At 39.6% G+C, this 24,317-nt stretch overlaps 1 non-coding gene across 1 annotated transcript; it reads right to left on the bottom strand.

Moving 5' to 3' along the window:
• Positions 1-23,743: 23,743 nt before the first annotated feature.
• LOC114817195 lies at positions 23,744-23,881 on the bottom strand. Its single transcript, XR_003765034.1, has one exon. It is a non-coding gene; the product is annotated as a small nucleolar RNA SNORA7 (small nucleolar RNA).
• Positions 23,882-24,317: the final 436 nt, after the last annotated feature.

Here is a 24,317-nt window from a genome sequence, read left to right as displayed (position 1 = left end):
GAAAAAGAAGAGAACAAGATGAAATGAAAATAAAAATGATTGATATTAAAATAGATTTTTAATAATAATGTTGGTATTAACCTCAGTGCCTCAGTTACCTCATCTGTAAAATGGGGATTAAGACTGTGAGCCTCATGTGGGACAACCTGATTACCCTGTACCTACCTCATCTGTAAAATGGTGATTGAGATTGTGAGCCCCAAGTGGGACAACCTGATTGCCTTGTATCTTCTCAGCGCTTAGAACAGTGCTTGGCACATAGTAAGCGCTTAATAAATACCATTATCATTATTATTATTATTATTATGTGCCACTCAATTCTATGATTTGGGGCAAAATCGCTTTATCTTTCTGAGACAGTGAGGTCACATCTCTGAAGCTGTGTTAAACATCCTGGAAAAGCACTGGTGATTTCTGGGATGTAAAAGAAGGGAAAACCAGCCAAAAGCCTGGTTCACCTTCACTTCCCCAAACTATTGGACATTCTTGGAGGATTTTCCCTTCCTGGCTATTAAGAGAAGCATTCAATTTCTCAAAGAGTACTCTGGGAAAGGCCCCAGTTTTGTATGTGTTGCTTTGACTCTTGCCCTGATGTTTGGTTCATCTTGTATATAAGGATAGAAGAAGTTCTCCATGTGATGAGATATTTCTTCATACCATATTCCTGTGGTAAAATGGACTGAGGTGATCTAATTTTGGTTTATTCCAGTTAAGCATTTTCCATTCCTTACTCAAAGCAAAAGTCTTAATCTGTCCAGTGTGGTCAAGCACGTGCCAAATGACTTTGTAATCAAGCAATCAAGCTTTGCATTTGCATATTTAAAAATACTCAGTGGTTTTAAATATCATTTGGTAAATATATGTCTTTGTATCTCTCTATTGGTATTCTTTTCAGTTTGTAATATTGATTAAATATTCAGCTTGGCCATTATTCTGTTTGGGAACCTGATTCAGCCATGACTATTGCAACCTTTTCGGAGCTACAATGAGGAGACTTGCTAGGTATTTTAGCTCCACTTTTTCCCTGAATTACACTAAATATCAGTGGTCATTTTTAGTCCTACTTTATTGTTATTCAGCTAAGTGCTGCCTATCCCATGCTGTTTCCATCTCCATAATTACCATTCCTTCTGTCCTAGTTTCCTTATATATAAAATGGAGATAATTATATCTGCTACTACTCAAATCAGTTCTCATTTTATCCTCACAACATCTCTAAAAAAGAGGGACAGTACTTTGGAAAACAAAAGTACACTACAAATTCACGGTATCATTAAAAGCCATGAATTTGATATCCCTGCCACTTCCACACCACTGAGTTAAAGCAGTGAAGCCCAAACTTTCTAAACAGAATGTTACTGCCTGAAAGAGTTAATGTTGCTGCCAAAGTTCCCTAGTTTTAAACCAGGAAGTCTTTTCGGCATGGGAAGACCAAGACTCATTATTACTGAGTCACTTTCCAATATCTCAGCATGGTTCTACAAAAAACCTTTACCCTATCTATTTATACTAGCAACTACACTACTCTTCGGTTCTTTTAGAGCGCTTATCTGAATGTCCTCTGGTTCCACTGACTCACTTCAATTTAATTGCTGGAGTTGTTATAGCACCTGCTTCATTATATTTTTGGAAAATGCTGTTTCTGGATAGTGCTTCTTACCTATGATATCTAGGCTAGAAATATGTATTTCTATGCCCAATTTCTGTATTTGGTCTGTTGTTTTTAACATAGCATGATTCGAGCTGTTTTTCTAAGACAAGACTTCAGCGCCAAAGAAGAAAACCAGTCAGATTTAGAAGTTTTAGACAAAATGATGAGCTGCATATGGGACAAGGACTGTGTCAAACCTGATTACCTGATTTGACATTCACCTTGTGCTTCTCCTTCTCCTCATCGGGAGAAGCAGCATAGCGTAGTAGATAGAGTACGGGCCTGGGAGTCAGAAGATTATGGATTCTAATCCTGGCTCCTCCACTTGCCTGCTCTGTGACCTTGGGCAAGTCACTTCACTTCTCTGGACCTCAGTTACCTTATCTGTAAAATGGGGATCGAGGTTTTGAACCCCACGTGGGACAGAGAATTTGATCAAGCTTGAATCTACCCTAGTGCTAAATACAGTACCTGGCACACATGGTAAGTGCTTAACAAATGCCATAATTATTATTATTATCCTTCAAAATTCATTTGGTCTGTGCCATGCACCAGAATGGAGGGACCGGTGTCAGGGATTGAAGGAACGCTTTAGAGAAACCTTGTGGGTCCTGTGTGGGGGTTGAATTGGGACAGGGAAGACAGCAATTCCGGGGCTGGGATCCTGAAGACCTGGCCATGGGTTTGTAGGGATTGTTTTCTCTCCAACAGGGAGATGGGTTCTAATCGTGATTTAGTGGAAAGAGCCCAGGCTTGGGAGTCAGAGGACCTGGGTTCTAATCCGCCTCTGCCACTTGTCTCCTGTGTGACCTTGGACAAGTCACTTAACTTCTCTGTGCCTCAATTACCTCATCTGTAAAATAGGGATTAAGACTGTGAGCCCTATGTGGGACAAACTGATTACCTTGTAACTATCCCAGTGCTTATACCAGTGCTTGGCACATAGTAAGCACTTAACAAATACCACTACTATTATTATTATCATGATTAATATTAATCATGGCTCTGCCAAATGTCTACTTTGTCACCTTGGAGAAGTCACTTAATTTCTCTATGCCTAGGTTTCCTCATTTGTAAAATGGTGGGTGAAAAACCTGATCTCCCTTATTTCCTAAACTGTGAGCCCCATGTGGAAAATAGATTGTGTCCAGCATGATTATGCTTATGATTATTCTACCCCAGCCCTTGGTACATAGTAAGTGCTTAACAATATTACTTTTTTATTACACATAATAAATAAAATTACATCTAGCTGTCTTGGGTAGATATAATAATGAAGGAGCATGATAATTAAATATTTGCTGGAAATTCCAGGTATTAGAAACAATATAGTAAAGGAGGCAGACATTTTAAACTGAGATGAGAATATTGGGAATTAACCTTTATTCTTTAGTTAAAATTATAAATCTCTGTATGGAACAATGTATTTCAGTCATCGGAACTCATACCCTTGTTTGTACTTTACAGTGTGTTAGGTAGAATATCCCTGCTCTTAGGGTCTGAGGAAAGAGTGCAAGGAAATCCAGTAGTGATTTAATTCTCACTCCTTTGGAATCCCCACACTCCTTTCATTTCCCATGTGAGAGGTCCCCATTTCAAAAATGACAATGATGGAGTTTGTTAGGAAGGCAGTAAACAATGTGTGTTTAATATCTTCCTGATACTTTGACCATTTGTTCCCATGATGTAGATGAAAAAAATAGTAATAATAATCCCCCACTCTTTCCCTCTGAGTTTAAGCATGCAAGATTGTCCCTTCTTTAATTGTTCTCTGCTTTAAAATACTTAGCAAAAGAGAAAGAATATTCCTTTTCACCAAGAATTAAATTTTTACATGAGAATACAAATATTCCAATTACAAACTTCTAAAATTTTCACCAAGATCAGTCTGAAACCCAACAAAAACACCATTTTCTACTAACATAAAATTCAAAATGCATTATTTCATCCATTGATATACTATTCTACAGCCTTTCCCTGGGCAAATTCTGCTTTTATGTTTTCTCAAAGAATTTATTTTTGAAGAGGATGCATATTCTATTGTTAAAAATACAAAATTTACCTTTGTTTTAAAAATTATGAGGCTTCTTCATTTTTCTTAGCCAAATCAGTCTCACTTTTTTCCCTTAAATCCTTTGGAATGAATAGTTTATACTAATAGTCATTATGGGAAAACAGTAACCCGATAGAATGTTGAGAGATGCCTTTATGGGGTAATTGAATGGGAACCATAGTAATGATGATTTCTCTTAGCATTACTTATGGATTATATGTGTTGATTATTCATGTCTGATTAAACTTAATGACCACAAATCACCACTCCAGATTTCACTGTGGAGTCATTTTGGTTCATCAACCAAACCCAAGTACCATCATGTCTGGTTACTATCAGGGGATATTGTTCATTAAAGGGACACCACCTTTAAATATCAGCATTAAATTTTGGCTGCCAGCCTCGGAGAAAGCCTTATGATTAGTAGAATGTGGAACCTACAATATATGGCATCATGCCTTAGACCAAAGCTAGGACAGAGGTTATGAAGAAACAGCCATCAGTCTAAACCCATCTATCAGGATTCTCCTTAAATCCCAAAAGGTAAAAGATGTTTGCCTTTTTTTTTTCCAAAGAATAGTAATACAGAAAAGAAGGTAATTAAGATTGTTGAGATCACTCTCTCTATTTCTTAGATCGTGGGTCCCATGTGAGAAAAACTACTGTCTGGTCAGATTATCCCATCTCTACCCCAGGATTTAGTACATAGTAATCACATGATAAGTATCAATATTAGTAAATATCACTGTTATAGCCAAATAGCAAGAAAAGATGGTCACACATGTACCTTGGCTGAGAGCTATGCAGAGTTACAGATATGGTGGTAGTAAAGTAGTGGTTTTCCATTTTGGTTTTGAAAGATACATCACTGAACTCTGTTAAACTCTGAACAATGGTCATTAATTCATCAAATCCTTTATTTAAAAATCCTCATGATATATGGAAATCTTACCGAAGTCTACTCGGTACCAAATTGGAGCAGAATAATTTGCAATTTTTCTGAAGAATAACATATCCAATGCAACAAGGTCCAAGATAGATTAAATAATCAATGGTAAATGTTATCTTTTATGTTTAATGAAAAAGAGGACCAAATGGAAATGTTCCAACAATTAAGGCCTACTTGGAAAACAAAATGAATGAAGGAAAATAAAACTTTGAAAAATTCTCACAGAGGAAAATCACCTGGAGAACAAATAGGATTGTTAACTAAAAAGCAGTAGGTTGAAATTAATGGCTCTATATAAATGACAAATTTTATTAAAAAATTATTTTTGAAGAGAGAAATGAGAAGTTCAAGTCAGTAAAATTAGATATTGCAAAAAAAGATATCAGAATGTACAACTATTTGTGGACTGCTTAGTGTATTGAGAAACTCTTGCACTAAGTTCCTGGGGAACATATACAAGAAGAAAAGAAACATGATTGTCTTCTTTAAAGAGCTGACAATTTAATGAGATAAATATTAGATGGAATATATAATAGCTAAGAATGTGAGAATCAGTAACAATCATAATAATTAAACAGGTACATGCATGTCTGATGAGGATGCAGATGAAGTGCCATAATCCAGTTGTTGGAGAGATTATGAAAACATTTAAAACAGGAACATTTACAAATCTACTTGACAGGATAAGGTACATCCTTATGATAGAGAACATGATATTATTCTTAAGTGATTTATAATTATTTTGGAAAAACATGAAATACTGGCAAGATTGTAGGGAAAAGCAATTGCAAAATTCATCTTAAAATGAATTAGAAGTACTATTTAATACAGTAACTACCAACCAATATCAATATAGAAAGTATAGTGGGTGTTCCATCACTGAATTATTTTTGGTTTTGATGGGTGCTTTAATGAAAGCAGCTAATGTGAACCATCATTTTATTTTTAATAATTCAAAGTGCTCTGCCTTCAAAATGGTTTTAGTAAATATGATTTGAATATAAATTAGCAATCCCTTCTTACCCTATCCCCTCAAAGTGAAATAAGCAAGGGAATGGAATTAATCAGATTAATCATTCCTTCAATCATTTATTGAGTGCTTATTTTGTGAAGAGCACTGTACTAAGCACTTGAGAGAGTACAATACAACAATAAATACATTCTCTGCCCACAACGAGTTTACGCTCTTGAAGGGGGAAGACAGACATTAATATAAATGAATGAATTACAAGTATGTACATAAGTGTCATGGGGCTAGGAGGCAGGATGAACAAAGGGAACAAGTCAGGGTAATACAGAGGTAATGGGAGGTAGTGGGAGAAGAGGAAAGGAGGGGTCCTAGTCAGTGAAGGCCTCTTGGAGGAGATGTGCCCTCAATAAGGCTTTGAAGAGGTGGAGAGTAATTGTCTGTCAGATCTGAGGTGACAGGGCGTTCTAGGCCAGAAGTAGGACATAGGTGAGGAGTCGGCTGTGAGATAGATGAGATCAAGGCACAGTGAGAAGGTAAGCATTAGAGGAGCAAAGTGTATGGGCTGGGTTGTAGTAGGAGAGTAATAAGGTGAGATTGGAGGAGGCAAGGTGATTGGGTGCTTTAAGCCCAATGATGAGGTATTTTTGTTTGATGCAGAGGTGGATGAACATCCACTGGAGTTTCTTGAGGAATGGTGAAACATGTCCAGAGCATATTTGTAGAAAAATGATCTGGTGAGTATTTCTTTATTCCCTGAAGACCCTCAAGAAAGAACACACAAAGTTCTCCAGCTGGGCTGAGGAGCCTTAAGTTTGCTTTTTAAAAAAGCTTGAACTCATTGATTGTCATTACAGTGCTAGAGATTCAATATATCTCATATATTTGTAACCCACTAATTTAGACTCTGTGATGATTCACATTTAATTTATAATATTCAAAAAATAACTGTAAAAATATCCAAAGAAAACAATTTCAAGGGAAAAGAGATGAGGACACCTGGGAGGGAACTCAGCAGAGCAATGATAAGCTGGAAGCCAGTATCACTGGCAGAATGACTACTTCAAAGAAACATTAGAAAAGATGGAGGGCAAAGAGAGGGGAAGAAGATCTCAACAAGACATGTGATTGGGTTTTAAACTTAAACTAACTTTAAACTTCTCTTCTGTAAGAGGGGCTGGAATGCAGGGAGGGAATGTGTTGGGATTGTCTATGTGCAATTGTGTAATGGAGAAAGAGGCTGAATCTTAGGTATGATAAAATTAGGATGCTGCTTTTCTTAAAAAATCAAAATATTCTGATTTATTGCCTGCACTATATTGTGATCTTGAAGGCAAGGATCATGTCTACTAATTGTCTTGTACTCTTTCAAACATTTAGTTCAGTGCTCTGCAGACAGTAGGCACTAAATAGAGGCTATTGATTGATTTGTTATTCAAGGTCACCTGTTTCTCTTAGCCCAAATTATAGATATTTTACTGTTCTATTTGCAAGAAAAATTACATGTCAAGGATGGTATTTCTCATGATGATGCATTAAACAACTGAAAAAAAAATGAACCAGGAAGATGGTTAAAGTTCCTATAATATCATTTGTTTTTCTTAAGTATTTGTTAAGGCCTTATGATGTGCCAGGCACTGTATTGAGCATTGGGGGTAGATACTAGATAATCAGGTTGGACAGAGTTCCCATCCCACATAGGACTTATAGTCTTAATCCTCATTTTATAAATGAGGTACCTGAAGCCCAGAGAAGTAAAGTGACTTGCTGAAGGTCATACAGCAGACAAATAATGGTAATAATAATAATAATGGCATTTGTTAAGCGCTTCACTATGTGTCAAGCACTGTTCTAAGCACTGAGATAGATACAAGGTTACCAGGTCGTCTCACGTGGGGCTCACAGTCTTAATCCCCATTTTTTACAGATGAGGTAACTGAGGAACAGAGAAGTGAAGTGACTTGACCAAAGTCTCACAGCAGACAAGTGGCGGAGCCTGGTCTAGAACCCACAACCTCTGACTCGCAAGCTCGTGCTCTTTCCACTAAGCCAAGGCAGAGGCAGGATTAGAACCCAGCTCCTATGACTCCCAGGTCAATTCTCTTTCCACTAGACAACAGTGCTTCTCAGTAATAATAAATCACAGTTATGAATATTTAAAAATTATTGAAACTAAGTATCAAAATTGTTCAATAACTGGAGACTTGTAGATAGGGAATGTCACTGTTCCTTTCTACATCGTACTTTCCCAAGTGCATAGTACAGTGCTCTGTACACAGTAAGCACTCAATAAATATGATTAAATGAATGACATATTAGAAATCTCTAAACTGTATTGAACCATATCCACATAAAAATCAATAGCATGTTAGCACCTGGCTACATTCCCAACAAATCCCTCTGATGGCTCCAGGAACATAATAAAAATTATAATTATGGTATTTGTTAAGTGTTTACTATATGCCAAGCACAGTTCTAAGTGCTGGGGTAGATGCAAAGTAATCAGTTTGTCCCACGTGGGACTCACAATCTTAATCCCCATTTTACAGATGAGGTAACTGAGGCACAGAGAAGTTAAATGGCTAGTCCAAAGTCACACAGCAGACAACTGGCAGAAGCGGGATTAGAACACATGTTCTCTGACTCCCAAGCCCGAGCTTTTGCCACGAAGCCATGCTGCTTCTAATGAGGATACTTGTTAAGCGCTTACTATCTGCCAAGCACTGTTCTAAGCACTGGGGTAGATACAAGGTTCACAGGTTGTCCCACGTGGAGCTCACAGTCTTAAACCCCATTTTACAGATGAGGTAACTGAGACACAGAGAAGTGACTTGCCCAAAGTCACACAGCTGGTAAGTGGCGGAGTAGGGATTAGAACCCATGACCTCTGACTCTCAGGTCCGTGCTCTTGCAGGACATGGGCAGGTCAAGGTGAACTGAATGCAACTTTGGCATACTTTCAGAGGGAAGAGAGCCCAGCACATTTCAGGACCTTGGTGGGAGAATAGTCCAAGTAGCTGGGTTCAGGAACATTTAAGGTGAAAGGCAAAAGCAGGCCCTGTCAGCCCAGCTTGGCTAACAGAGGGTGGAGAGGAAATCATGGAAAGAGCAAGAACACAGGACTAGGAATAGAGCAGGAGCAGGACCAGGTTCAGAGGATGAGCGTAATAAGAGATTGCCTCAGAGTGGCACATGGCAGGGGGCTTTGGAAGTAGCATTCAAGAAGGCTGCTTCCTGGAACATTCAAGATGTCACCAAATCAAAGACTTTCCCATTTCTGACTTCATGGCTACCACCTTTATTTCAGGGATCACATCTCCTGCAAGAGGCCTTCCCCTATTAAGCCCTCTATTCCCTGGCTGTCTCTCCCTCCTGCTTTGTCTATGCACTTGGATAATAATAATAATAATGATGGCAATTGTTAAATGCTTACCATGTGTGAAGCACTGTTCTAAGCACTGGAGTAAATACAAGGTAATCAAGCTATTTCACGTGGAGCTCACATTCTTAAACCCCATTTTACAGATGAGGTAACTGAGGCACAGGGAAGTTAAGTGACTTGTCCAAAGTCACACAGCAGATAATGGCAGAGCTGAGATTAGAACCCATGACCTCTGACTTCCAAACCTGTACTCTTGCCACTAAGCACGCCGCATCTGTGACCCCTGGACATTTGATGTTCACACCACCTCAAACTCCACAGCACTTATGTATTGATATTTAAATTATATATTAAAAATGATTTATACATTTTTATTAATGTCTAACTCCTCCTGTAAACCAAAAGGTCATTATGAGCAGGGAATATAAGCAGCGTGGCCTAGTGGAAAGAGCACAGGTTTGGGAGTCAAAGTTTGTGGGTTCTAATCTCGGCTCCGCCACTTGCCAGCTATGTGAATTTGGGCAAGTCACAACTTCTCTGTGCCTCAGTTACCTCATCTGTAAAATGAAGATTAAGTCAGTGAGCCCCATGTGAAACAGCTTGATTAATTTGTATCTGCCCCAGTGTTTAGAACAGTGATTGGCACATAGTAAGCGCTTAACAAATACAATCATCATCATCAATATCCTACTCTCCCAAGCACCCAGTATAGCGTTCTGCACATAGTAAGCACTCAATACATATTATTGATTGGATGATTGATCCTCCCTCCTCATTTATTCACCACAGTGTCTTCTGAAATGGAAAGATCTCTCCACAAGTTTAATGTTTATATTTTAGATGCCACAATATCTGGGCAAGGAGAAGTTAAATGTCATAGGTTTGGTAATGTGAGTGTCAGTGGATTAAGGATTAAAAACGAGCCCCGTGTAGGATAGGGACTATGTCCAACCTGATTACCTTCTATCTACCCAAGAGCTTAGAACAGTGCTGGGTAAATAATAAGTGCTTAACAAATGCCATCTATAACAACAGTAAGAGGTGGCCAATAAAGGTCGTATATCACAGCACTTGCGATCCTGGAGTCTGGAAAGTGGTGGCCATTTTTTTCCTACTCTCTAACAATACATTCAAATGGTGTAGAAAATGGGAAGAGGCATGGCCAAGTGGAAAGAGCACTGGGACAAGAGAAGGGATCACAAGATTGGTAGCCAGAGGCCCTACAGTCTAAGGCACCTCTGCCACATGCCTGCTGAAAAATCTTGGACAAGTCACTTAACTTCCTTGTGCTTCAGTTTTCTCACCTGTGAATTGGGGAAATACTTGCTCCCCCTCCTTCTTTTTCTGAGAGGGTAAAAGGGACAGGGACTTTTCCAATCTGATTATTTTATTTTTGTCCTAGCACTTAGCACGGCTAGCAAATAGTGATTGACATGTATCACATTATTATTATCATCACCAATGTTGATATTATATGGACTATCGACTTCAAATATAGGTTTATAAGTAAAATAATGAAAATAATATTAAAATGTAACTATTTGGAGAATGTATTTCAGTAATACAGTAATACACACTGATTTTTAACCAATAGAAATATTTCAGAACAGAAAATGAATGAAAATCAATTCTCTCTCTTTGTCTCAGGTTTTCTCTCTCACTCCCTTTCTCTTTTTCTCTCATACTATACTTCTCTTTCTCCACTAGATTTCACATTTATACTAAAATAGACTTTTACAAAATGTTCATTGAGTTTCAACAATTTTCACTTGAAAGCATATTTGAATTAGCTTAGTTGCAAACTTAAATTGAAAAAATGCTTAATCAAATGACAATATTAATATCAGTACTTCTAACAGGTGGTAAATTTCTGGATGGATGTCTTATAGAATGTTCCTTTCCAACTAAATATTTTCAGAATAGTCTGTAAGAGAATTAGTTCTATGACATTTCCTGATGGAACAATTTGAACATTTTTTCAAGCTGTAGCTAAAGATAAAATGAATCTAAAAATATGTTAAGTATAATTAAAGAAACAAAATAGAACAACTAAAAAAATACTTAGTTCATCCATAACCAACAAAAAGTTAGATAAATTTCTTAGATCTTCTCCATTTCCATTTCATTTAATGGGATCATTAATTTCAATGATTCAGTAGCAGATCTCAAACTATTTTTAGGAAATCTTGAATCTTCTGCCTCTTCTGTAAATCCAGTGCATTAGAGAACAGAAGAATAGAATTCCTTATATTTTGCCCAAAGTTTTTTTGGGAAGAGAAAAGAGAAATCAGAGGATAAAACGTGCTGGACAGACACAAAATGGGAGTGGAGAAAGAGGAACAGGGAGGAGAGAAGATCTGCTGAAAAAAAGTTAAAAAGTCAGAAACCAGGACAAGATGGAATAACACTAATGCTAATTAGTAGTTTTGGGAAGAAAATAAGAAGGAGATGGTAAGCTAGTATGGAGAGATTACAAAGCAGTTGGGCAAAAAGGAGGGAATGGGACAAGAAGAGGGAAGAGAGGCAAAAAAAATGGGAAGAAGGAACAAGGGGAAACATTGTGTTAAAGGGATATAGAAGTAGAGAAAGTGATGGACAGATTCATTTACAGAAAGAAAGGAAACATAAAGGGAGAGTGGGGTGGGAGTAGAAAACTGAAGGTACAAAGATGATGGAAGAAGATCAGTCATTACTGTAAGGGTGTGCATGTGGATAACCTACACATACTCACTTAAATTTAATGTTGATGTTTCTTTCATCCCTGATGAGATTGTTTAGTCCACAAGAACAGGGACCTTCTCTAATTTTTAAAGTGTGCTCTAGCACTTAGAAAAATGCCCAGCACTCAGTGGATGTTTATTAACTATTTAATTGTCAATGGTCAATAACTCCTAAAAAAAGCTATCCATAAATTTAAAATGTCTGGTTTTTTTTCTTGTTCCACGCTGTATTAATTCATTCATTCAATAGTATTTATTGAGCGCTTACTATGTGCAGAGCACTATACTAAGCACTTGGAATGTACAATTTGGCAACAGATAGAGACAATTCCTGCCCATTGATGGCTTAAAGTCTAATGGCCATATACCCACACAGGATCTGGGGTAGACTGGAATCTGGATTTTCAACATTCATCTCTCCAGGTTGTTGGTCTCCCAGGAGCCTAATCTGGACTTTGGTTACTGATCGTGTATCCATGCAGTGCCCCACATTTGACCTTCACAGGGTACTAAATTCCATGTGTGTTGGTAGAGGGATATTTTTATTATTACTGGGATTGGATATGATTAAGTATTTACTATATGCAAAACACTGTTTTAAGCAAAAGGAGAAGTATAGCTAATTCAGTCTTACCCTATCATCATTCCACCCTGTAGTCTTATTCTATGATGTGGAAAGAGTAGATCTCCATTTTGCAAATGAGAAAACAGGCATAGAGAGGCTAAATGACTTGCCCAAGGTGACACTGCAGACAAGTGGCAGAGCTAGAATTAGAACCCGGTCTCCTGACTCTTAGTCCAATGTTCTTTCTGCTAGACCACACTGCTTCCCTAATTTTCTGCACAATTGCAAACTTTAATGAGTTGTGGAAAGATGGAAGGCTCTAGTATAGTTTCCTTAGTTACCTTATACCAGTGTCTATTCATGAGCAATGACAGAAGCTAGTGGCCTCTAAAGTAGCCTGTCAACATTTTCATCTGAATGACAAAGCAGGGCATTTTGTGATGCTCTCCTTAGTAAGGCCTCTAGAATAATAAATCCCGGAACATAGTCTCCTAGCATCAAAGATATGCTAACCTTAACACAGCTATGCTGTGTGGAACACGTGAGGAGAATGAACAACTGAGCAAAGACCCATATGATTCCTGTTTGGAGAACTGAAATTGAGAAACAAAAAGCCAGAAGGGCAGAGGAACTGTTTTAAGGACATGGTAAAAACAAAGCCTCAGGCAATGCTGTATGCCAGCTGAAAATTGGAATTAAATTGCCAAAGGTGATACAATGACTACTGACGATTAATCCAGCCTGGGCCCAAGTTGGGGAGTGGGTGAGATGCGGTCATCAGAGGAGTTGAGGGTGAGGGAAGCAGGAGGCTGAGCTGTTATTGAGAATGCCAATATGGCTATTGAATTCCCTGAGGGAGGAGAAGAGGAAGTTAAAACAGAAATCAGAATCAATCAGGAAATTGGAAGTAAAGTTAAGGAGATGGTAGATGATTGAAACTAGTAATTAGAGTGGGGTTGGTTGAGGTGGTAGATGTGGAATTTCAAGGGGATGAGAGGTAGAGATGGAAGTATAGTGCCAACATTACAGGGTGGGAGAAGGAGTAAGCTGACTCCTTCCTTTTTCTCTGCCAGTTGAGAGCGGAATGCATAGGGCTGGGGGCCGGGGGGGAGGGGGCAGTATTATCTGGATTGAGCCGGGCATTGACGATGTTAAGGAGTACTGACTGGATTAAGATGAAGATGAGGAGTTTGCATGTAATAGTTATGGAAGCTGTGGTCATTCAAAATCAGGGATTGAAAGCTGTGGTCATATGGGGTGGTAGGAGGGACTGTTTACTAATTCTAGTCTGTAAACTTATTGTGGGCAGGAAACATGTCTACCAACTCTTATATTGTATTCTCCCGAGTGCTTAGCGTAGACCTCCGCACACAGTAAGCACCCAATAAATACAATTGATCAAATCCATTGCATCCCCCGACACAAGTGGTTAGTACAGTTGTCTACACAAGGTAAGCACTCACTAACTACTGTTGAATTAGGGAAGCGGCTGTTGAGGGTGAGTATGGGTTGGATGGAGTGATCGAATGGAATGTGTTACTGTGGAGGACTGGTTTGATGTGGTAGCAAGAGAGGTGAACAGAGATGTAGTAAGCAGAAGATGAGAAGTAGTGGCTAGGGTGAATTTCAAAATCCTTTTGGACAGAAGTTTCCAGTCTCTCAGCCTGAGTGGACACAACATTATTTTTATTTTTATTAATGATATGTATATATCTTTAATTCTATTTATTTATAATGATGCTTACTGATGCCTGTTTACTTGTTTTGTCTGTCTCCCCCTTCTAGATGGTGAGCCCCTTGCGGGCAAGGATTGTCTTTATTTGTTGCTGAATTGTACTTCCCAAGTGCTTAGTAAAGTGCTCTGCACACAGGAAGTGCTCGATAAATATGATTGAATGAATGAATGAACTTCCTGTCTTTGTCCTGAGTGAGTACCCCTTCTGGCTCCTGGTCCTGGGTGAAAATAGGTTCCAATCCCCAGTCCTGAGTGACCACAGCCTTCAATCCCTGATTTTGAATGACCACAGCTTCCAGTCTGTGGGTCTGAGTGACCTCAGCTTCTAATTTAAGTGAACACAGATTAATGTCCCTGGGCCTGAGTGACCTAGCTTACAGTCCCTCATCCTAAGTGACCACATCTTCTAGTCCCTCATTCTGAGTAAGCACAACTTCCACTTCCTGGTCCCTAGGAATGACAGCTTCCAGTCCTTCGTCCTGGTGGGCATAGCTTCCAGTCCTTAGTCCTGGGTGATCACAGCTTCCAATCCCTGGTCTTGAGTGACCACAGTTTCTAGTTCTGAGTCACCACAGCTTGCTGTCTATGGGCCCAAGTGACCTAGATTCCTATCTCTCATTCTATGTGACCGCATCCTCCAGTCCTTGGTTCTGAGGAAGCACAGCTTCCAGTTCCTGTTCTCTACAAATCACAGCTTTCAGTCCTTGGTTCTGAGTGACCACAGTTTCCAGTCCCTGGTGCTGAGTGACTACAGCTTCCAGTCTGTGAACCTGAGTGACCACAGCTCTTAGTGCCTGAATTTTAGTGACTGCGGCTTATCATCACTAGTCCTACGAGAATGCAACTTCCCAGTGTTGTAAAATTTGTGATGATGGGCCAGTGTGATTGTTTCCATGCCATAGTCAGAGTGTGAGGAGGACTGGGATGTGTGATGTGATGACTCAGATTTTATCTGTTGTGTATGTGGACTGCCCAGATCCATGTGAAGGTTTCTGTGCCAAAGTCCAGGTATGACTGATGAACTGGCTCCTTCAAGGTCTGAGTCAAGGTCTTATCACTCCAGCATAAGTGAGAAGCAGCAGGGCCTAGTAGATAGAGCATGGACCTGGGAGTCAGAAAGACCTGGGTTCTAATCCCAACTCTGCCACTTATCTGCTGTGTGTGACCTTGGGCAAATCACTTCTCCATGCCCCAGTTACCCCATTTGTAAAATGTAATGTAAATGTAAAATCTGTAATCTGTAAATGAGAATTGAGGCTGGGTGACCTATGTGGGACAGGGACTGTATCCAAACTGATAATCTAGTATCTAACCCAGTATTAGTACAGTGCCTGGAACTTCCCCCCTTTCCCTCTGCTCTTCTTCCCCTCCCCATCCCCCCATCTCCTGCCCTCTGCTCTTCCCCCTTTCCCTCCCATCAGCACTGTGCATTTTTGTATATATTTATTACCCTATTTATTTTGTTAATGATGTGTATATCTCAATGATTCTATTTATTTTGATGATGTTGTTTTGTTTTGTTCTGTTTTGCTTTGCTGTCTGTCTCCCCCGTTTAGACTGTGAGCCCGTTATTGGGCAGGGATTGTCTCTAACTGTTGCTGAATTGTACATTCCAAGCGCTTAGTACAGTGCTCAGCACATAGTAAGTGCTCAATAAATACTATTGAATGAATGAATGAAGTACTTATCAAATACCATAATTATTATTATTATTAATAATAAGAAAACTGAGTGTAGTTCATTTTAATCTGTCACATTTAGAATAATAAAATGATAATGCTGGTCTAGCCCTGACCCATCATAGGTGATAAACTGTCCCCTAAATCCATGTTTTTTCAGCTATTTGTCTGGGATTGATCACATCCAGATTAGAATTATTATTTCTGCGTGAGCAAAGCACTTGGGAGCATAAGTTTCCAGCACTGTCTCCAGAGAACTCTATTCTCAGGCTGTGCCTCTTGGCTGAATCCTAGAGGTCTACTTTTTGGCTATATTTGTTCCAAAGAATTTCAGGAAATGGGAGTCCAAAGTTTGATTAGCACAATTCAGTGGTCTCACAGTATAGGTTAATGAAGGATAAATAAAAATAAATAAATGTTGGTATTTCTTAAGCGCTTACTATATGCCAAGCACTGTTCTAAGTACTGGGGGGATGCAAGGTGATCAGATTGTCCAACGTGGGGCTCACAGTTTTAATCCCCATTTTACAGATGAGGTAACTGAGGCACAGAGAAGTTAAGCAACTTGCCTAAAATCACACAGCTGGCAAGCGGCGGATCCAGGATTAGAACCCATGACCTCTGACGCTCAAGCCCGTGCTCTTTCCACTGAGCCATGCTGAGTTCCTGGATGTCATCTACTTGTTTTAGTCTCCATTTTTAAAATGGAAACTCTTTCATTCATTCATTCATTCAATAGTATTTATTGAGCGCTTACTATGTGCAGAGCACTGTACTAAGCGCTTGGGATGAACAAGTCGGCAACAGATAGAGACAGTCCCTGCCGTTTGACGGGCTTACAGTCTAATCGGGGGAGACGGACAGACAAGAACAATGGCACTAAACAGCGTCAAGGGGAAGAACATCTCGTAAAAACAATGGCAACTAAATAGAATCAAGGCGATGTACATTTCATTAACAAAATAAATAGGGTAATGGAAATATATACAGTGGAGCGGACGGGTACAGTGCTGTGGGGATGGGAAGGGAGAGGTGGAGGAGCAGAGGGAAAAGGGGAAAATGAGGCTTTAGCTGCGGAGAGGTAAAGGGGGGATGGCAGAGGGAGTAGAGGGGGAAGAGGAGCTCAGTCTGGGAAGGCCTCTTGGAGGAGGTGATTTTTAAGTAAGGTTTTGAAGAGGGAAAGAGAATCAGTTTGGCGGAGGTGAGGAGGGAGGGCGTTCCAGGACCGCGGGAGGACGTGACCCAGGGGTCGACGGCGGGATAGGCGAGACCGAGGGACGGCGAGGAGGTGGGCGGCAGAGGAGCGGAGCGTGCGGGGTGGGCGGTAGAAAGAGAGAAGGGAGGAGAGGTAGGAAGGGGCAAGGTGATGGAGAACCTTGAAGCCTAGAGTGAGGAGTTTTTGTTTGGAGCGGAGGTCGATAGGCAACCACTGGAATTGTTTAAGAAGGGGAGTGACATGCCCAGATCGTTTCTGCAGGAAGATGAGCCGGGCAGCGGAGTGAAGAATAGACTGGAGCGGGGAGAGAGAGGAGGAAGGGAGGTCAGAGAGAAGGCTGACACAGTAGTCTAGCCGGGATATAACGAGAGCCCGTCTGAAACTCAACTGCTGAGAATTAGGTAATGAAAAGAAATTATAAAATAAGTAATTCTAGAGAATCAAGCAATGAGCAGTATTTATAGGTAATTACCTATTCATAAAATGTACCTTGAGATTGTATTCATTCACTTAATTGCATTTATTGAGTACTTACTGACTGCAGAGCTCTGTACTATGTGCTTGGAAAGTACAATTGAGCAACAAAGAGAGACAATCCCTGCCCATAACGGGCTCATAGTCTAGAAGGAGGGAGACAGACATCAAAACAAGAAAACAGGGATCAGTAGCATCAATATAAACAAATAGAATTATATATATATATATATATCAGAATAAGAAAAACAGGCATTAATATAAAAAAATAGAATTGTAGATATGTACATATATACACAAGTCCTGTGGGCTGGGGATGGGAGGTAGAGCAAAGGGAGCAAGTCAGGGCAAGGTGGAGGGGGGCTGAGAAAAATGGGAGCTTAGTCTGGGAAGACCTCCTGGAGGAGGTGAGTCTTCTGTAGGACTTTGAAGGGGGGAAGTGTGATTGTTTTATTGTCTTCCTTTCTCTGGTTTATATGAAACCTTTGTTGTGAAACTGTTACATCGCTCTCTGACTCTCAAAGAAACAAAAATATTTGCATGATATAGAATAAAGTATGATTTAGACCATAAGGTCCTTGTAATCAGGGAACATTTCTACCAATTCTTGTAACTGTGCTCTCCCCAGTGTACAGTCCTCTACACATAGTATGCACTCAATAAATACTTTTTATTGATTGATTAGCACTTTTAGTGGAAGCAACATTTATTAAACCTAGTTTTTCTTTGCATTAAGATACAGATTCACAGTTGTTACAGTCAGCTTGTGCCTGTTCAAAATTTGGGTGATGAGTTTAGTTAGCCCTTTTGGGACAACTAGTTGTGAGAAAGTTTATGAATCTCTATTAGCTTCCTGGCACAATCTTCAAAGAATATTGGTCTTAATAAAGTACAGATGGTTAAGAATAAATCTTGATGAAACCTAAAGCAGATTTTTCCATCTTAAATTCTTGCTGCTTCTTCAGTGATATTGCTCTGCTCAGGCCTTTTTACTGCTTTGTAAACAGCTGTGTTTGGTAGAGCCAGATGTGAAATAGCCTTGAGCACTACTTGCTAAAAGACATTTTGTTTCTCTAAGAAATGACTATGTGAAACATTGGTTTCCTATAGTTTCATTAAGAAAGTATGCTCTTTTTGTAAAGAGCAGACAGGACTTTTTAAAGGCATTTTCCAAAATCTATTTTAAATTGCGGTTTATATGTCTCGTAAGTATAGGTTCATGTGAAGTAGTTTAGCAAATTTCTTTAGTCACATACCTTATATGTGACAACTTGATGATCCATAAAATAGAGAATCCAACCAAGAAGTAGTTTGAAGAGTTACTGAGTGTAACTGACTGATATTATGGAAATAATGGGAAACCTGTATATGGTTTCAGTGATCATCAACTTCAGTGAATAAAATTTGATCCCACAGGAAACCAAAAGACTATATAAAATACACTCAAGGTCTTCCATCCAGGCCAAAGTTTTTGTGATGATAATGCTTTTTCTCCATATTTCAAGAAACAGGAGAAACAGGAGTTATATATCTGTTTCTGAACCCAAACACGAGGAAGACAAATTTGCCTAATTTTGAAAGACTAAAAATGACTCTCTAATGTCAAGGGAAAGTAATAAGGACATTAGAAGAAGGTTAGAGTGGCAAGAACATGAAAGAAATATATCCAGAGGGATCCAGACAAGGGAGTGTGGGTAAGGAGATGTCAAAGCTAGAGAATGCTTTGTCAGCTTCTCCTTGGTCCCTGCAGCATGATATATCCCCTTGGAGAGATGGTGGATAGCCAAATGGACAGTGCCCCATCTCCTACATTAGTTTTCCCTTAACTGTAACTGTCACTTCTCTTCAAAGCTCTTCTAAGGTGATTCAGTCTCCTAAACAGACTTTCTTGTCAGGCTTTCACTATTCCTTGAAGATTCAACTGGACATAAATGGATTGTATAGCCAATTTAATCTGATTACACTGCTTGTAAATATTTTTATCTGTCATCCCTATTAGAATGTAAATTTCATGTTACCAAGGCAATATGTTAAATGTTCCCGTTGAATGTCTCAAGGATTACACCAGTGAGGACTCATAAATACATTTATGACTGCTATTTCTATTTTGTGCAGGTGTCTCTGATAGCCAACTAACATTCTTCTGAAAATGCAGGAGAAAAGTTCCTTGATCCCAAACGTGTGTATGTGCACCTGTGAGGTTGGGTTGAGTATGCATATGCTCGCATACACATAAAAAAATAGAGGACTATTGTAGCCCTAGGTAAATAAGCAGGATACTAATAATGATAATAATTATGGTACTTGTTAAGTGCTTACTATGTGCCAAACACTGTTCTAAGCACTGGGGTAGGTACAAGTTAATCAGGTTGGACCCAGTCCCTGTCCCACATGGGGCTCACATTCTTTTCTCCAGTTTACAGATGAGGTAACTGGGGCCAAGAGAATGGAAGTGACTTGCCCAAGATCATACAGCAGGCAAGTGACAGAGCTGGGATTAGAACCCTCGTCCTGTTTACTCTTCGGACCTAATGAAACTCCTAATGAAACTTGGCTGTACCATATCCACTAGGTCATGCTTCTTTGCTTCCAGTCTCAGCCCAGTCTACTCTCCTACTTGGTCCCAGAGAAATTAGCCTTCAAGTAGACATTATGGGCACCTTTTCAAAAGTTTACAAGTGCTCAGGGAGTCATAAACCACTGAAAGGAGAATGAGTGGACTAGTATGTTCCTATTTTTTTTCATTTATACCTTCTCTCTTTTAACTAGTTTCATAAAACCTAGTGCAGAACTAGAGGCTAGCAAAAGCACTTATTACACTTCTACATCTCTGGCACTGCATTTCTAGCAAAAGGACAAATGTATCGTGGCCTGGGCTTTGAAATATACCAGGGATTGCATTGAAAACTTTAATATAAAAATAAAATCTCAATTATTTTAAACCCAGTAAGATAGGGCATTTGAGGAAAATGGTGGTAATATGTGCTGTTTACAGGATAAAACACACATACAAATAGTAAATAAATGCAAGGTGACCAGATTAAAAATTAAATAGTGGCAGATATTATGAATTTCCTTGAAACTGACACAAATTATATTCTTCCAAAATGTCCATGGAGGATTTTTCACTTTACTGTTAGGTTACTCCATTAAATTTAACTCTATGGAAAAGAATTCTAGGAAGTAGTATTAGCAAAAAAAACAAATATGCCCCTCTTTGCTATTGATTCTAATAAATTAAATGTAAACTGAAAGGGAAAATGCATTTGAAAACTACAAGCATAGAAATACACCAAACCAACTGTTTGACTGACATATGTTTAGGTTAGCATTTCTTTCCAAGTAGCAAAGTCCAAGGTAGCTAAATGTGATTTAAGAATAGACTTAGGCTGTCATATAGGCAGACCAGGCCCTGTCCTTGGACAGCAAGTTTTAGGAGATGGCATATTTCAGGTCCACCGAGCTGCTCTGCCCTCATAGTCTGCAATAGTACATTGGGGAATGGCATTCCCCAACAGTCTCTGACTACATCTTGTCTAGTCACTTCAAAAATACCACTGAGCTGCTGAATTGATCAGATAGAAGGCCAAGAATCCCAGATCCCTTTGTGTGTTTATCAAAAGCATACACAAAATATAGCTGTCATTACCCAGATTAAATTTTATATATGTTCTTCATGTATTACCATTTTCATTTTCTTCCATTGATCTTGTTAAAATATTATACTTAGATTTGCTCTTTTTCCTGTGAAGAAGTAGAAGCAGCAGGAGAAATGCTTGCTCGTGCCTTTTCATCACTGAACCTTTTTATAAAACTGGTTTCAGTGAAACTTCACAAAGCTATACTGATGAAAAGATTTTTTTCTTTCCTTCTAAATGGATGTCTTGGATGTACTAATTTGATTTTAAAAGGTAATAATATTTGTCTGAGTCCTGAAAAAAAAAGTTGATTCTTTTGGTTTTCCAAATTTTTGTTAATTTTGCCTTATGCTAATTTGGACAGTGAGTCTGAAAGAAGCCACTTTCAATGTAGAAAGCAATGGAATCCATACAGACATGTACACTCAAAATATGGCCACTGTGGCCACTAAACTGTAAACAGAGCACAGTGCAAAGCCACTTGGGAGAATACAATATTCATTCATTCAATCATATTTATTGAGCCCTACTGTGTTCAAAGCACTGTACTAAGCGCTTGGGAGAGTACAATATGACAACAAACAAACACATTCCTGCCCAAAACAAGCTCACAGTTTAGAAGGGGAGACAGACATTAATATCAATAAATAAACAAGTAAATAAATAAATAAATTACAGATATATACAGACATTTACATATACATTCTGGAGATGGGAGGGAAGATGAATGAAAGAGCAAGAGCAGCACAGAAGGGAATAGGAGAATACAATACAACAGAGTTATACAGTTGCACATACCTATAAATTACATGTTATAAATTATTTATTTATATTATTATCTGTCTCTTTAAACTGTAAGCTAATGAGCATAGCAATTGGAATGTGTCTAACAACCGTAATCATCATCACTGACAATATTTTTTGAGTGCTTTCTGGGTGCAGAGCAGTGTACTAAGTGCTTGGTAGAGTATAATGCTACAGAGTTGGTAGACAAGTTCCTTGTCCACAGTGAGTTTAAAGGCTAAGGAAAAGAGCCTGGGCTTCAGAGTCAGAGGTCATGAGTTCGACTCCTGGCTCTGCCACTTGTCAGCTATGTGACTGTGGGCAAGTCACTCAACTTCTCTATGCCTCAGTTAGCTCATCTGTAAAATGACTTCTCTATCACCGTGGATGGCACGACCATCCTTCCCGTCTCTCAGTCCTGCAATCTCGGTGTCATCCTTGACTCGTCTCTCTCGTTCACCCCACACATCCTATCCGTTACCAAGACCTGCTGGTTTCACCTCTACAATATCGCCAAGATCCGCCCTTTCCTCTCCACCCAAACGGCTACCTTACTGCTCGTTATACCCTAGCTAGACTACTGTGTCAGCCTTCTCTCTGACCTCCCTTCCTCCTCTCTCGCCCCGCTCCAGTCTATTCTTCACTCCACTGCCTGGCTCATCTTCCTGCAGAAATGATCTGGGCATGTCACTCCCCTTCTTAAACAACTCCAGTGGTTGCCTATCAACCTCCGCTCCAAACAAAAACTCCTCACTCTAGGCTTCAAGGCTCTCCATCACCTTGCCCCTTCCTACCTCTCCTCCCTTCTCTCTTTCTACCTCCCACCCCGCACGCTCCGCTCCTCTGCCGCCCACCTCCTCACCGTCCCTCGGTCTCGCCTATCCCGCCGTCGACCCCTGGGCCACGTCCTCCCGCGGTCCTGGAATGCCCTCCCTCCTCACCTCCGCCATACTGATTCTCTTCCCCTCTTCAAAACCCTACTTAAAACTCACCTCCTCCAAGAGGCCTTCCCAGACTGAGCTCCTCTTCTCCCTCTACTCCCTCTGCCACCCCTCCCCCTTTACCTCTCTGCAGCTAAACCCTCTTTTTCCCCTTTTCCCTCTGCTCCTCCACCTCTCCCTTCCCATCCCCACAGCACTGTACTCGTCCGTTCAACTGTATATATTTCCATTACCCTATTTATTTTGTTAATGAATTTTACATCGCCTCGATTCTATTTAGTTGCCATTGTTTTTACGAGATGTTCTTCCCCTTGACTCTATTTATTGCCATTGTTCTTGTCTGTCCATCTCCCCCGATTAGACTGTAAGCCCGTCAAACGGAAGGGACTGTCTCTATCTGTTGCCGACTTGTTCATCCCAAGCGCTTAGTACAGTGATCTGCACATAGTAAGTGCTCAATAAATACTATTGAATGAATGAATGAATAAAATGGAGATTAACTGTGAGCCTCATGTGAGACAACCTGATTACCCTGTATCTACCCCAGGGCTTAGAACAGTGCTCTGCCCATAGTAAGCACTTAACAAATGCCAACATTATTAGAGGGGGATAAAGACAATAATATAAATTAATAATTTACAATATATAATTTATAAATATGTACAACCAACTGTACTCTCCCAAGTGCTCATTACAGTGCTCAGCACAGAGTAAGCACTTAACTAAAACCATTAATTGATTGATTATTGCCAGATATACCTTATCTTGTCTTATGCTGCTGAGATGTTTCTGACCCATAGCACACCATGGACACATCTTTCCCAGAATGGCCCGCTCTCCATTTACACTCATATGCAGATAGTGTATTCTTAGACTTTTCTTGGTAAAAATATGGAAGTGGTTTACTATTGCCACCTTCCACGCAGTAAACTCGAGTCTCCTCCCTCAATTCTCTCCCATTATGCTGCTGCCCAGAATGGGTAGGTTTTGACTTGTAGCAGATTGCTTCCCACTCACTAGCCACTGGCCAAGCTAGGAATGGAATGGGTATGCTTCTGCTTGATTCTCCCTCCCATAGACGAGACTGGTAGAGTCCTGGAAACTCTCCAGGTATGACCCTGGGAGATGCAGATATATCTGGTTAGCCTCAAAACATTTATTTGTAAGAGCAGAAGAGAGATGAGGACAAACTAGAAACCACTGGGAAAGTTTTCCAATTACTCTGTTTAACAGAAATGATCAGGTCTCTGAATGATTATCCAGGCTTCTTTCATTTTTAAAAAAGATGATAAAAGAAGAATGAAAGAGAAACAACAACAAGCCCTAAGCCCAGTCTGCATATCAAATTATAGCCCCAGATTATCGTCCTTATATATGAAAGATTTATAGTGCAGAAATGAGGGGAGAAGGAGAGTAGAAGTGATAGTAAGGGGAGGGGAAGAGAGGAAGAAGGAATGGGAATACAACTATTTCAGTCTGTACGGGGTTTGTTTGTGTCAAATTGTATCTGGATAGAGTGTTAAAGACAAGCTGTTCTTTGCTTAATATAAGCTCTTCCTCACTG

The sequence above is a fragment of the Ornithorhynchus anatinus genome, chromosome 1 (genome assembly GCF_004115215.2).
Source record: "Ornithorhynchus anatinus isolate Pmale09 chromosome 1, mOrnAna1.pri.v4, whole genome shotgun sequence".
NCBI classification, from domain to species: domain Eukaryota; kingdom Metazoa; phylum Chordata; class Mammalia; order Monotremata; family Ornithorhynchidae; genus Ornithorhynchus; species Ornithorhynchus anatinus.
Note: the sequence above shows the minus strand (reverse complement) of the source record. Positions and strands in the feature narration are given on the sequence as shown.